Here is a 14,505-nt window from a genome sequence, read left to right on the forward strand (position 1 = left end):
TCCTATGACCTAAAAAGTAATTTAGATGGATGAAAAAGATCAAATCAATCTTCTATTAGTAAAGACAAGTATCAAATTATTACCATTCCAAGCAGCTAAATGAAGAGGTGTGTTTTCCGCAGTATTTTCACTATTAACATTGGCTCCCTTACTAATGAGAAATTCGGCAACATTCTTGTGACCTGAAAAATAACACAGATTGATGAAAAAAATAAAACTGTTTTCCTATTTAGTGAGAACAAATAATCAACATTACCATTCAAAGCAGCTAAATGAAGGGGTTTATAATTCCAATTATTTTCCATTTCATAATTTGCTCCTTTACTGAGTAGAAGTTCAGCGACATTCTTATGACCTGAAAAATAATTTTGATCGATAAATAAGATCAAATCAATCTTTTATTTAGTGAAAACAGCGCATAAAATCTCGTTGACAGCATTTTTAAAGTGTAGAAACGTATATGGACACCATTCCGGAGCACAGCAATCGTGTAATCGACGATTCCACACCAAGTGTAACAAAGAGTGGATTTGACCTCTCCGATTTTGCTTGAACTTGGTGTATAAACTTGCTATGGCCAAAAACTCGCAAAGCCAAAAAATTAGATAATGGATGGGGCTACAACAAATTCTTCTACGACCACCCCATCCGGGCCCATTCAGGCCCAGGAAAGTGGGTTTAATGTATAAAAAGTGAAAAAAGTCAGATAGATATGGAAAAAAAATTCTTTTGTTTTTGTTGAAAACGGTGTTACCACAGCTATAATATTATTGTGTCAAATCAACTGTATCAACTTCATGTTGAATTCTCATTCCAATCAGTTCACTACAAACCATGCAATAAACCGCACGCTTAACAGCGCATACTAAATCGTCTGTCTTTTCTTATTTCGCCATCGCTATACACAACCATTCTCCAGTGGTTATGGGCCCAGCAGAGCGAAAGAGATAGAAATCGAAGTACAAAGGAGTCGTGAAGAAACGTGATTTTTTTTTAGTCGCATAATTTTTTGGACATTAATAGGTATCGTGTTGTTTGTGCCAAAATTGCATATGAATTTATTTTCGCAAGGCAGCTGTTGTGACAAAGGCTACGAATATGTTGCAAATTCGAATGAATGTCGTTTTCAAAGAGGCGGCAATGTGATTGCAATGGGTGTGTGACAGAGTACACTATATAAAATGCTCATCGAAGTCAAGCAGCATCGGTCGCATGTGCATCAGTATTGGTAAGCGGAGAGAGCATACAAGTGTGGCACGAACGATTGGCACATCAGCACGTCGCGCACGTTCGACGGTTTCTCAAACGAAGCGGTATTGATTTCATCGACGATCCGAATTTTCAATGTGTTTCATGTGTGTTAGGCAAGCCATAAATATATTGCTGGAATACCAAAAGACAGCCAACGACATCTCTAAACCATCTTATTGAATCATCGAATAATTCGAGCAACTTTTTTCATCTTGTGTGACTTGAGTTGAATATAATCAACTTTACGGCGACACTAGCAGCTTCTCTGCACACACATCGTAGAAGAGAGTACAGAAATCATAGTATTTTGGCAAATGCATCGAGTAACCATTGCAAAACAATACATTTTGGCTAACGCGTAGTAATGGCCCATTGGGAAGCTGTTAGCGTCGTCGTCAAGTTGATTATATTCTAATAAAGCTATATACGTTTAAAAAAAGTTGCCCAAAAATTCAATGATTCAATGAGTTGGAATTAAGATGGCATTGACTGCTATGTGTCAAATGGCTTACATTTGAAATGTATTGTGGCACTTTCCCTATGAGGAAAGCATCATCGGCTGCCGTTCAAAGGTCGAAACCAAAGAATAAATAAGTGCGGGGAATTAATACATACATATTTATGTGGTCCGTTTGAGGTAAATTCACTCAGTGGCGCACGGTACTTGTTGGTGTTGTGAAAGACGATTACTCACACATGCGATTTATATACTTCTTGAAAGCAAAGTCAGAAGTGTCATCGACAATTAAAACATTCGTTGAATTAGTACATAATCAAACAGAGCATAAAATTCTAAAATTCAGATCGGACCAAGGATCCGAGTTCAATAATATCGAGTTAAAAACATTTTTTGCGGAAAAGGGAATGGTGTATCAACGCACAGTGGCTTACACACCGGAGTAGAATGGCTCGGTTGAACGTGAAAATTGGACAATTGTCGAAGCATTGCGTACAATGCTACATGCACGTAGTTTGAATAAAATGTTGTGGGCTGAAGCGGCAAATACCGCTGTGTATGTGATAAATTGCACGGGAACAAGTTCAGTACCAAACAAAACGCCGTGTGAAATGTGGTTCGGTAAACGATTGGACTTCGGACATTTCAAATCGTTCGGTTCGGTGGTGTATGTTCACGTTCCAAAGCAAAAACGGCACAAATTGGACGAAAAAGCCGAAAAATGTTTGTTTGTTGGTTATGGTGAAAATATAAAGGGATATCGCGTTTAGAATCCCAGCAAAAGAACAGTAACAACAGTTCACGATATTATTTTTGATCAAAATGATTCTAAAAACAATAACACGGATAAAAATGTGTGTGAATACGGCAATGAAGACAATGACAATGAAGTGATTGTGCGTTTGTGTTTCATCAACGGGTAGCTCGGGCAACGAAACTGAAATTGAAGATATTCCATCGACATCGAACAATTTTTTTGACGTTCAAACATCGAATGTTGTTAATTCACGTACACGTTCAGGTGCAAGCATTGCAGTTTGTGCATTTTTGGCATCAACTTCGGAACCTACGACTTACAATGAAGCCGTAAACGATGAAAGAAGTAAGGAATGGGTTCAAGCAATGAACGAGGAGTATGATTCATTGATTAAAAATCGAACGTGGGAGATGACAAATCTTCCGAAGGGACAGCGTGCAGTTGATAATCGCTGGGTTTTTCGTATAAAACGTAATCAAAACAACGCAGTCGACCGTTATAAAGCGCGTTTGGTGGCGCGCGGCTTCACACAGTGTTATGGAATCGATTACACTGAAACTTTTAGCCCAGTGGTGAAATTTGCTTCAGTACGAACACTATTGGCAATTGCTGCCGAGAGAGGAATGTTTATGAAACAATTCGATGTCAAAACAGCCTTTCTGTGCGGCGATTTGACAGAGAAGGTGTATATGCGGCAGCCAATCGGCTTTGAAGATGGCACGAATCGAGTGTGTACGCTGACGAAGAGCCTATACGGATTGAAGCAAGCGCAACGGTGTTGGAATGCAAAGTTTAAAAAGTTCATCACCGACTTCGAATTTAAAGAAAGTAAGGCGGACGCATGTGTTTACATTCGAAAAAGTGGCAACGATACAACATATTTAGCCATTTTTATCGACGATGGTATAATCATTTCCACGAGCGAGTCATGCATACAGCCAGTCATGGGGCATTTACAAACACATTTCGAAATTAAAGTGTTTGATGCCAACTACTTTCTTGGATTCGAAATAAATCGAATGTCGGATGGATCGATACATTTGAGTCAACCATCATACACCAACAGGGTGTTGAACAAGTTTGGCTTCGAAGACTCACATCCTGTGGCAACACCGGTGAATCATCAGCAAGTGTTGGAGGCAGCAGAGGAGGTATCGAACGTGAAGTTCCCGTATCGACAAGTGGTTGGATCTCTGATTTATCTGGCAATTGGGACTCGACCAGATATCAGTTTTGCTGTTGGACCAACAGTGTTGGTTACGTCAGCCGATTCATGGAACAACCCAAAAATGCTCATGTGACAGCAGTGAAAGGGATACTGAAATACTTGAAAGGAACCAGCAACTATGGTATATTGTTTTCAAGTGAAAATGCTAACAATTTGAAGTTTTCTATTTACAGTGATGCCGATTACGCTGGTTGTACCGAAACACAAAGGTCAACCACAGGTTACTGTCTATTACTTGGAAAAGGGATAGTAAGTTGGTGTTCTGAAAGACAATCATCAGTGTCACACTCGACAGCTGAATCAGAATACATCGCGGCATCACTCGCATCAAGAGAATTGATCTGGCAAAAACGCTTACTTGGAGAAGTGGATGAAACAACCGTTTCGAATTTGCCAACGCTTTTTGTGGACAACGAAAGTGCAGTCAAAATCATCAAGAATCCAGTACTGCACAAGCGAACAAAACACATTGAAGTCAAATATCATTCAATTAGAGAAAATGTTGCACAAAATGTATTTAGCGTAAAAGGAATTTGTACTGAAAAACAATTAGCTGATATTTTTACACAACCTTTGCCAAAAATCAGATTCGAAAGTTTGCGTTTACAGTTAAATATCATTCCACTCTCAGAATAGTAATAATTAATTCTCTTCTTTTTTTGTTGAGAAAGACTTAATTTATTGTTATAGCATTGAGAAAATTTAATGATTGTTGTGATTGTTGAGGAGTTTTGATTTGAAACAAGACGTGGAAGTGTTGAAAACAGTGTTAGCACAGCTATAATATTATTGTGTCAAAAAAAATACCGAGCTTTACAATCAATATGTCGACAAAATGAAATCAAACTTGAAAAGTGATCCATCTTCGTCTTGGCAATATGTTGACTCTAAAAAGAGCACTGATAACATACCGAAAACCATGCGATTCGGCGACTCCAAGACATCCAGCGAATCGGAGCAAGCAAATTTATTTGCGGACTTCTTCGGGAGCAATTACTCCACATCTACGACACCAAATAATCAACCGTCACCTCAGTCTGAGAACACCTCTTGTTTCCAGCTTGACCTAGATTTTGTCATGACTGAAATGACGAAGGTCAATGCCAAGAAAGGTGTTGGACCTGACGGTATTCATCCTCTGATTTTGAAGGAGTGTGCTCCAACGCTTGCTAGTCCGTTGACTAAGATCTTCAATGAGTCGCTTTCATCTGGCATTTTTCCCGACGAGTGGAAACGATCGAGTGTATCACCCATATTCAAAAAGGGCGCCAGATCGGACATTGAAAACTACAGGTGCATAGCAAAACTACCAACAATCGCTAAATTCTTCGAGCACCTCGTCAACGTAAAATTGCTTGAAACTGTTCGTGATCGCATCTCGCCCAACCAACATGGATTTATGAAAGGACGATCTACAGCATCAAACCTTACCGAGTTTGTGTACTACGCCCAGAGTGGCTTAAACACTGGAGCTCAAGTTGATGTCCTGTACACGGACTTTACGAAAGCCTTTGATAGGGTCGATCACAGCATTTTGATCCAGAAGTTGAAAACATTCAATCTACCTCAAAACTTGCTGGAATGGCTTAAGTCGTACCTCGAAAATCACATTCAATTTGTCAAGCATGGAGCAAAAGAATCGGATGATTTTACAGCGTCGTCGGGTGTCCCACAGGGGAGCCACCTTGGCCCAACACTGTTCCTGCTGTTTATCAACGACATCGTGGATCAAATGCCCCCAGACATCATGATATTACTGTTTGCTGATGATATCAAAATAGCCAAAATCATCAAGTCTCAGCAAGATTCGGAGATGCTACAGCAAGCCATCGACAAACTTAAACATTGGTGTGACGTGAATCTGCTGCACCTTAACCTCAAAAAATGTGCAGTGCTATCTATCTACAAGAAACGTCAGCATTTGGAAACAAGCTACACCTATGGCGACCACACCTTCGACAAAGTGACTGAACACAAGGACTTGGGTGTTCTAATTGACAGAAAACTATCATTTGCCAAACACATTGACATGGTCACTTCGAAGGCAACGGCTGCACTTGGCTTTGTCAAGCGCTTTTGCCATGACATCACTGACGTTACCACACTAAAGTCGCTGTATTTTGCATTGGTTCAGTCTCACCTCGATTACTGCGCCATGGTATGGCTTCCATTCCACAAGATCCACAGCGACAAAATTGAATCCGTGCAACGCCAATTCACTATGTACGCTCGTCGAGAATACCCATCCGTGCATAACCAATACTCAATCACACCGTACGAGCAACGATTGTCAGACTTGAACATGATTAGTCTTCGCCGTCGACGTGTCAACGCGTCATTGAGTTTTTTCTACGACATCATCAACGGTAACGCTAACTGTCCGACGGTTAGTGACAAAGTCTCATTTAATGATGGGCGTTCATTGAGACACAGCGAGCAATTCAGGGTCAATGACAAGCACATGAAGCTGGTGCGCGAAGCTCCAATTCCTCAAATGTGCAAAATGGCGAACATGGTGCCGGAACTGTTCACAGCAGCGACCTCAAAGAAGAATTTTGCATCATCGGTTCGCAAAATGACGGACACCACTTTTGGATCGCTTTGCAAGCTCAAATGACTACCTGGCCGCCTAGTCAATTTTTCATCAGGTAACCACATTTTTTGTATGTGTTCTCTACGAGAACACCTTGATACTGCCCACATTAATGATGAAATTTCGATTTTCATGTTGCCGTTTAACCTGATCCATGATCCCAAGCGGACGAATTCCCAAGGACAAAGCATACTGCCCGGGTGCTTGGTTGGTACGTAAGAAACTCGACGATGTAAATTACATCAAAGTTACGTATATTACATCATGTAATTTACCTATGAAAAATCATGTAATTTACATGAATTTGTAAGAAACCTGCAAGAAACTCTGAAGAATGATTTTTTCATAAAGAATGCATGCAAAAAACAAAAGATTTTCAATTGGAAATGAAGAAAATTTGTATTCTATTTTAGTTTTGTTCTTTCGTTATGTAAAAAATTAATTCTGATGATGAACAAAAAGTGAATTAAATATTCTTCATGTAATTATCAGCCAACCAAACGAGATAGATGGTCAGCTACGGCTGACGCTCGTTATCCAGAATAGAACGCTCCGCTCATCATTTTTCTGACTTTGTGACGTGGTATCCAAACGAATTCATAGATTCTATCATGAATTTGGATAGATCGCTCGTCACAAAAACGGAATGTCAGCGGAGCGTTCTATATGCGTTCACCGCACGCAAATTATCTAGATAACGAGCGTCAGCCGTAGCTGACCATCTATCGCATTTGGTTGGCTGGTAATTATTTCATTATGTAATCAACGTTTTCAATCGTCTTCTATCAACTATTTTTTGGAAATATATTTATATGGAAATGCAGAATTACCGAATCACTATGCAAATATTTCCATAAATAGTTGATAGAAGACGATTAACATTTATTATAACCATAGCTTCTGACGACCGCGCGCCGAGGGGGGGGGGTAAATTTTCAAATTTCAATCAAAATGTAGGGGGGTAATTTCAAATGTTTTCCATAAAATTGAGGGGGTAAAATCTAATTTTTGTAAGGAAAATTGCGGAACAAATTCATTTCAAAATCAATTTTCTTGAGTATAAAAGATAAAAGAACATATGTATAGAGTTTATTTTGTATATTATTTGTATACACTTCAAAATCAGTTATATGAAATATTATATCATTATATGTGATTTCAAAATACTCAAGTTTAGTTACTCGAAATCAAGCGAAAAAACGATCAAAATAGAAATTGGTGTTATTCGAAAAAAGGTGAAGTGACTTTTATGAGTAATCAATTGTGATTATCAGTAAAAAAAGTGCAAAATACAAATGGTTTTTGAATAAAGATTCAATGTAAAACAGTGATACATCTTTAATTTAATAAGAGACAAATTTTTAGTGGAGTAAACAGAATTTTTCTAAAATCAGAGAGGGGTAATTTATTTAGCGCACTCAAGGGGGGTAATACGGACCCTGCGGACCCTCATCAGAAGCTATGATTATAACATTATTTAAATCAAATATAAAAAGCATGCAAAAATTCATTTGGCTTCACACTGTTATCAAGTATCACTGCGAAAAACCACACTCTTTATGAAAAAATAGCTGGTGGTTTCAAACTTTTGCATGAATAATATATTTATTAATTATTTAAAAGGCAAACGCTGTAGAACCAGCATGTATGTACTCTGTATACTTTGAATGCTTAAAACAAACGAGAATAGTCGGTTTTTGTCTATAACCCTGCACTTTTTGGAGCGTTTTAGAGTTTCTTACATGCGTTGAGGTTTCTTACGTAATAAACGTAAGATACATGTTTCTTACGTAAATTACTTACACGTCGCTCCAAATACGAAAATTTACCAACCCAGCCCGGGTGCCATTTGGTTGCTTCTGATTGCAACAAACATGAGCGGGTCTGTCCCAGGTTCCAACCACCCACGTGGAAGTCAACTCATCTCACACGGACCACACAGCAAAATCAATAATTAAAGACTGACGAATTTTTTCCATACATTCTTTTAGTGTATTGAAAGGATGATACTTATCTGTGATGTTTACACTTATTTATTGTAAATTTTTATTTTTTTGATTTTGTGCTTTGTTGTAGCCATCCACGAGTTGGCGAGTTATTATTCTTATCTTTGAAGTCAATTTTGAATTATTTATCATACGTTTCAAATCATGGTCCATGTCAACTCAATGCACTCTGCAATCAACATGGATCTACCTTAACCGACGTAAAACTTCTCATCAATTTATCTATCTGATAAATTGAGTGACGACTTTTGCAGTCTTAAATTCAACGCGTAACAATTAACGCTTCACATAGCCTTTGTCCCTTTGGAAACGTTTACCAAAGGTTATCCTGGACCGTTTACTATAGACTAATATCAAGCATTTCCATCTTGGTTGTATGACTGTTTTAGTTTTCATGTTCCTACTATTGTGAATACCGCATGATGTACGAAAAGAGCCAGGTTTTTAACGAGGCGAGAACTGATAGTTGTCGAAACCTATTGCTAGTAATTGTTTATTATTTTAAATATGTAACAGTCCTGCACTCTTTTCCGGCCAAACCTCAATCAAAACCCACATTATATTCAGCCAGAGCTTGGCGGTGTTTAATAAAATATAAATATAAATAACTGTATCAACTTCATGTTGAATTCTCATTCCAATCAGTACACTACAAACCATGTAATAAACCACACGCTTAACAGCGCATACTAAATCGTCTGTATTTTCTTATTTCGCCATGGCTATACACAACCATTCTCCAGTTTTTTTGCTTAAAAGTCGACCCACCTCGACTTCGTTCTTCACTTAACCGAAAAGAAATTACTACTTCCACCCTGTACTTTTTTCAGAATTAAATTCTGGGAGGTCAAGATTTGCCATTTTTTCATGGTTTTTCGCTAGGGGCTTATGAGTATTCGAAAATGTTTACTCGATTGTAAAAAAATTTGTTTATTCGTATTTAAACACGAGCATTCGCAATGCTTCCAAACAAAATATATGTAAACATTCGAATACAAACATCACGCAAATGCGCTGTGAATGCCGCGCGAATGTATACACACATTTTATATGGTATTTCGAATACATGAATCTACACGAATGCCCGTGTGAGCTGTCAGTTCAACTCCATTTCACCATGTCGAAAGAAGGTTTTTTGCGCAAATTGCAAAGAATAGTAGGCAGAACTTTACCACGTGGACTCGATCATATCATTTATGAAGCTAGACACTAGGGTAGGTCGATTTTGAAATCCGGCGCTGACCAGAAATGGCGGGCGCGCATTTGATAGCTCGTTTCGAGAGAAAAAAAAATTCTAGCATTTTGCCACTTTTCCCATCTGGGAGTCAGCGAAATCGATTGGCGTGGAGAGCTCGAAAATGCCAAAACATGACAATATTTAGTACAATATTCGGATTTTTCACATCTGATAATGAATTTCTGACACTCCCATCGGATTCCTCGTGAAAAATTACGACAAAAAAAAAACTTTCAAACGAGTCTTTTTCGATTTTAGGGTCGATTTAGAGCCTTAAAATCACAAAGAATCGCCATTTTTGTCCAATTTTCCAAATATTTCGACCTAGTGCATGTTGGTAGACACCATTTTACTTTTCCGCAAACTTTGTTTGTATGGAAAAGTATTGGTTTTACTAGCCAAAATTTCATGACATCTCCTCTTTCGGATCATTATAACGTCACGCCAAACTTGAAAAAGCACATATCTGTAAACTAGGCAATGTAGATGGGATGAAATCCTATCGATCAAGACCTATCTACCCCCAAAAACATGTTGTTTACTATGAAATATGTGCAAAATAGCGATGTGCGTATGGCGTCGTTCGCGTCCGCGTCCGAGCTTTTTGTTCGCCGATTATCTCAAAAAGTTGACAAGATAATTGAGATCTGTAAAAGCCAAAAGTTTTGGCATGTCGAGACAAAGCTTGGGATTGATTTTGAGCCCATTCTGATTTACCAATTTCGTACCATAAGCCTCCGACTGAGGACCTGAAAAACCTTGAAAAATGACACTTTTGTACGAGAAGTACCCGAAAAAAGCATTTTTGAGGGTTTCGATCAAGGCAAACTGCCATTTTGTTTGCAAAAATAATGGGAGTCTGTGAACAACCGAACACCTACTTGCCCATAAATTTGGTGCAAAATCAACATTTCTTGAAATTTTCCTCGAAAAATAGACTTTTGTATAAAAAATCACACAGAAAGCCATTTTCAGGGTTTTGGTCAAGGTAAACTAATGTTTTTTTTGCAAAAATAATGGGAACCTTCGAACAACCAAGCACCTAGATGCCCTAGAGATAAATTTGGTCCAAAACCGACATTTCTTGAACTTTTTGAAATTCTGTTCGAAAATGACATTTTTATATGGAAAATGGTCAAAATAGTTATTTTTCCAGCTCAGAAGTGCTATGAAAAGTTTTTATTGAAATTTTGGTTAAATACTAAGCGGGAGGTAAACCAAATTGCCGCGGAGAAGTTTGGATTACGTATGTAATTCGTTTTATATCTGCTTGAAAATGGTCAAATCTGAGCTAAATTTTCACGAAATTTTCATATCTGGTCAATTGCCATCATAGCACAGCGATTTCACCTTCGAATTTGACAAAATATCTGGAAAAATCGCCAAAAAGTGGACATTTGCATAGAAGTCGTTCTGAACACCTCTGAAAAATTCGATTTTCGAAACGTCTGATCACGTATTTCTGCTTAATTTTCGACGGCGAATCGATTCTGAGTTTGATTTTATACAGGTTCATATGGATTTATGGTCGAAAAATATGACTGTTTCACAAAAAATGAGCAAAATACGCATATGAACGGTTTGGAGCGAAAATGTAATACAGAAAAGTTGAGCGGAAAAATGTCGATGATGAATGAGCGGAAAAGGGACAGCTATATAGTGAACTGTATAGTAAACTATAGTACTCGATACAGCAAGAAATTAATTTTAGTACACTCACATCGATTGAGCAAGACATAGTTAAATTATTGTTATTTTCTGTTTGTGTAAAGACAATGTTGTTGCCGCTTTTAAGGCACTACATGAAATGTAGAGTCTATTCTATTATTATTATATCAGATGAAAAGACTCTAGACGAGGTTAAAATGGAGTGACGCTCCTGTGCGTGGATTTACCACTCAAAATGATATCAGTCATTTTGACGCTAGGACGCTGTATTATCACTACATACGAGGTTCAAAAGTATTTTTCGCATTCACTATTGTGAAAATTTACTCACAATAAGGAAAAATATCGCGTCACGACTTTTAGACGACAAAACGCTTGAAAACTTGATCTAAAATCAAAAGTCGTGACGCAAGATATTTTTCCTTATTGTGAGTAAATTTTCACAATAAAGAATGCGAAAAATACTTTTGAACTTTGTATCCAGAGATAAACCAGCGTCCTAGCGTCACTCAAAATGATATCAGTCATTTTGAGTGGTAAATCCACGCACGGAGCGTCACTCCATTTCAACCTCGTCTAGAGGTTTTTCATCCGATATCACTACTTTTGTAAGGCTTTTTTTTTTGGAAAAATACATTTTTACCAGAAGTATGTCTATTTTAAAGTCTTATTATGAGGAAATTGCAATTTTCTGGGTAACACATTGGCATTCTAATTTCACAAGTTCTGGAGATTGCACTATCTAATTTCCACTACCATTGAAAAAATCCCAATTTCCTCTAATTGCACATTATAAAATGCGGTAAAATATGATTAAATTTCAAAATAACCATAAAAAGAGTGTTGAAACGATTGTGGATTCTCATTATTTCATTAAAAGATATTAGTTCCCAACCACCAAAGCTCTGGAAAGTGCATTTTTTTATGTGTTCCCCGAGCAAAAGTTCAATTTCATACATTCAGATGCCAAAATGCCGATTTATGACCAAAATGACAACGAAATGGATATTCAAGTGTTCGTGGACTCCCATTATTTTCACAAAAAAATAGCAGTTTTCTAAGACCAAAATGTCGTCAGAGGTCTATTTCACGTGTTTTCCGAACAAAAATGTCATTTTCAGTGAAAATAGAGCAAGTTGAAAAATTCACTTCAATCCGACCTATTTTTCGACGATAAAATGCCCTCAGATCGCATTGTGACCACTTTTAATCGATTTCTCGTCGAAAATTGAGCGGATATGGTCTTTCGTGAGCCTTTCCAGCCAGTAGATGCGTGTTTTCGGCACCAATTTCATCGTAGAATGCGACTCTTCGTACAAATTCCGTTCATTGATGAATTGCCTATGCCCAGATCTTCGAAATACGAATTTTCCCAGACATGCGGCATATGCCATTTTGTTGGTATGGTGGCCGGCTACAAACGCTCAGTTTTTGGTAAAAGATTGTCGGGCTGATTTTTGAGAAATCGCGTTTGGTGTGAAATTTAAGGGGGTCGATTTTTCATAAAAATCGACTTTTTTCTTTTATATCACATAAACATTGGCATGTGTGTATGGAACTTTTTGAAGGTCTTCTCAAATAACTACGAGCTGACTTTGCCCGATGGGTGTCTGAGTTGATCCAGTGTGCGAAATAAATACTTGAAAATATCGTATACATGCGGGCTAGTGAAGCCATAGCCAGCTCTCCTGTAATGCAAATGTCAATCTGAGGACGGGTTTCTATGTGGCCTGACACCAGCTACAGCTTAGGCGTATCGGCACCGGAATCTGTGGGGGTCAAAAAAGTTTTCGGACACACGAACGGACGGACGGACGCACAAATCAATACTTTCATAAAAAATCAAGATCAAACTGCCAATGCCCATAACTTTTTCGTTTTTGGACCAATCGGGGCACTTAGACCGGCGTTGGAAAGGTGGCAAGTTGGAGCTTCGTGACGCAAAAACTGGCGTTTTTGATATTTGGCCTGAAATGCACAGTTGTTGGAGCGTCACTTGTTGGACTATCGCCCTCCTTGATAGCAGAGATAACTGGCTACATACACACACAGACACACATTCAGTTTTATATACATAGATATAACAGGTTTCACTTATCTGGCACAGAATTGGCATTAGGGAGGTAATATTGACGAAAAAGGGTAAAAAAACAGCACAATCACAACACAACTGCCCAAATCAAGGCAGTGCACCTACTTTTTGACTAAAAACGATTGCATTTTCGAATTTCCCATCAAAAAGTAGTCTAAGAAGGATCGGTCCAAAATTTGTTTTGAACTTTACGATAAAAAAATCAATCGTTTATTCAATGAAAATCAAGATTCAACATTACCATGGGAAGCAGCTAAATGAAGAGGTGTATCCTCCGAATTATTTTCAATATCAATTTCGGCTCCTTGATCGATGAGTTTTTGAGCTTCCTTCACATTACCTGAAAAATAAAGAAGTAGATTGAACAAAGCATTTTTTAAAAACACAAATACTCGAAATTACCAGTTTGAGCAGCTTTATGCAGAGCTGCCTCTCCATTTATGTCTTTTTCGTTTACTAAAAGTTGAACAATAGAAAATCAGTGAAGTGAATCGAAAGAAATTGTTGCGTACAGTGACGTGTGCTGTGTGAGTGAAACTTGATAAAGAAATGGAGCTTCAATCTTACCGTTTCCCCCAGATGGTGCTCCAATCACATCCACGATCTGGAACTGTGGAAATAAAACAAAGTGATTAAATTGGAATGGAACAATGGATGAGATTGTAATGGTTTTCAACTGTTGTTCATTCGATTTTTTTTGTGGAAGATTTTTTAATTGAAAAACTTTAAAATGGACATTTTTTCATCAATGAAATGAGTTTCGAAAGAATTATCACAAATTGTCCACAAAAAGATTCAAATGTAAAAGATTCGATCCAAAATGTTTGTCGTCTCACCTCCGATACCACCAAGCCAACGAGCAGCAGTGTGAAAGATCTTTGACCCAGCATTTTTCCAGCTTCGAACTATCAAAAGTGTACTGTAAACGTGTTAATCGAAGAAAATTGACGAGCTGTTTGATTGACAAACGAATCGAGCGCATCTTCTATATACTTTTCGAGTATGGTCACATCAGCAATACATTAATGATATAATTCAATCCACATACGAAGACAATTCTAATTGAAGCTCACGAAATATTATCGCACACATTTTTCAAGAAAACAATGTCAAACAATTGATGGAATTACGATTCCACCTGTGCACGTGTCGATAATTTTGCGTTCCAAATCATATGACACCCATAGAATGAAAAAAAAACTTATTGTAGAAAATG

This window comes from Sitodiplosis mosellana, unplaced genomic scaffold (assembly GCF_009176505.1).
Source record: "Sitodiplosis mosellana isolate CC-2019 unplaced genomic scaffold, AAFC_SMos_1.0 Smas_scaffold_6257, whole genome shotgun sequence".
Classification (NCBI taxonomy): Eukaryota; Metazoa; Arthropoda; class Insecta; order Diptera; family Cecidomyiidae; genus Sitodiplosis; species Sitodiplosis mosellana.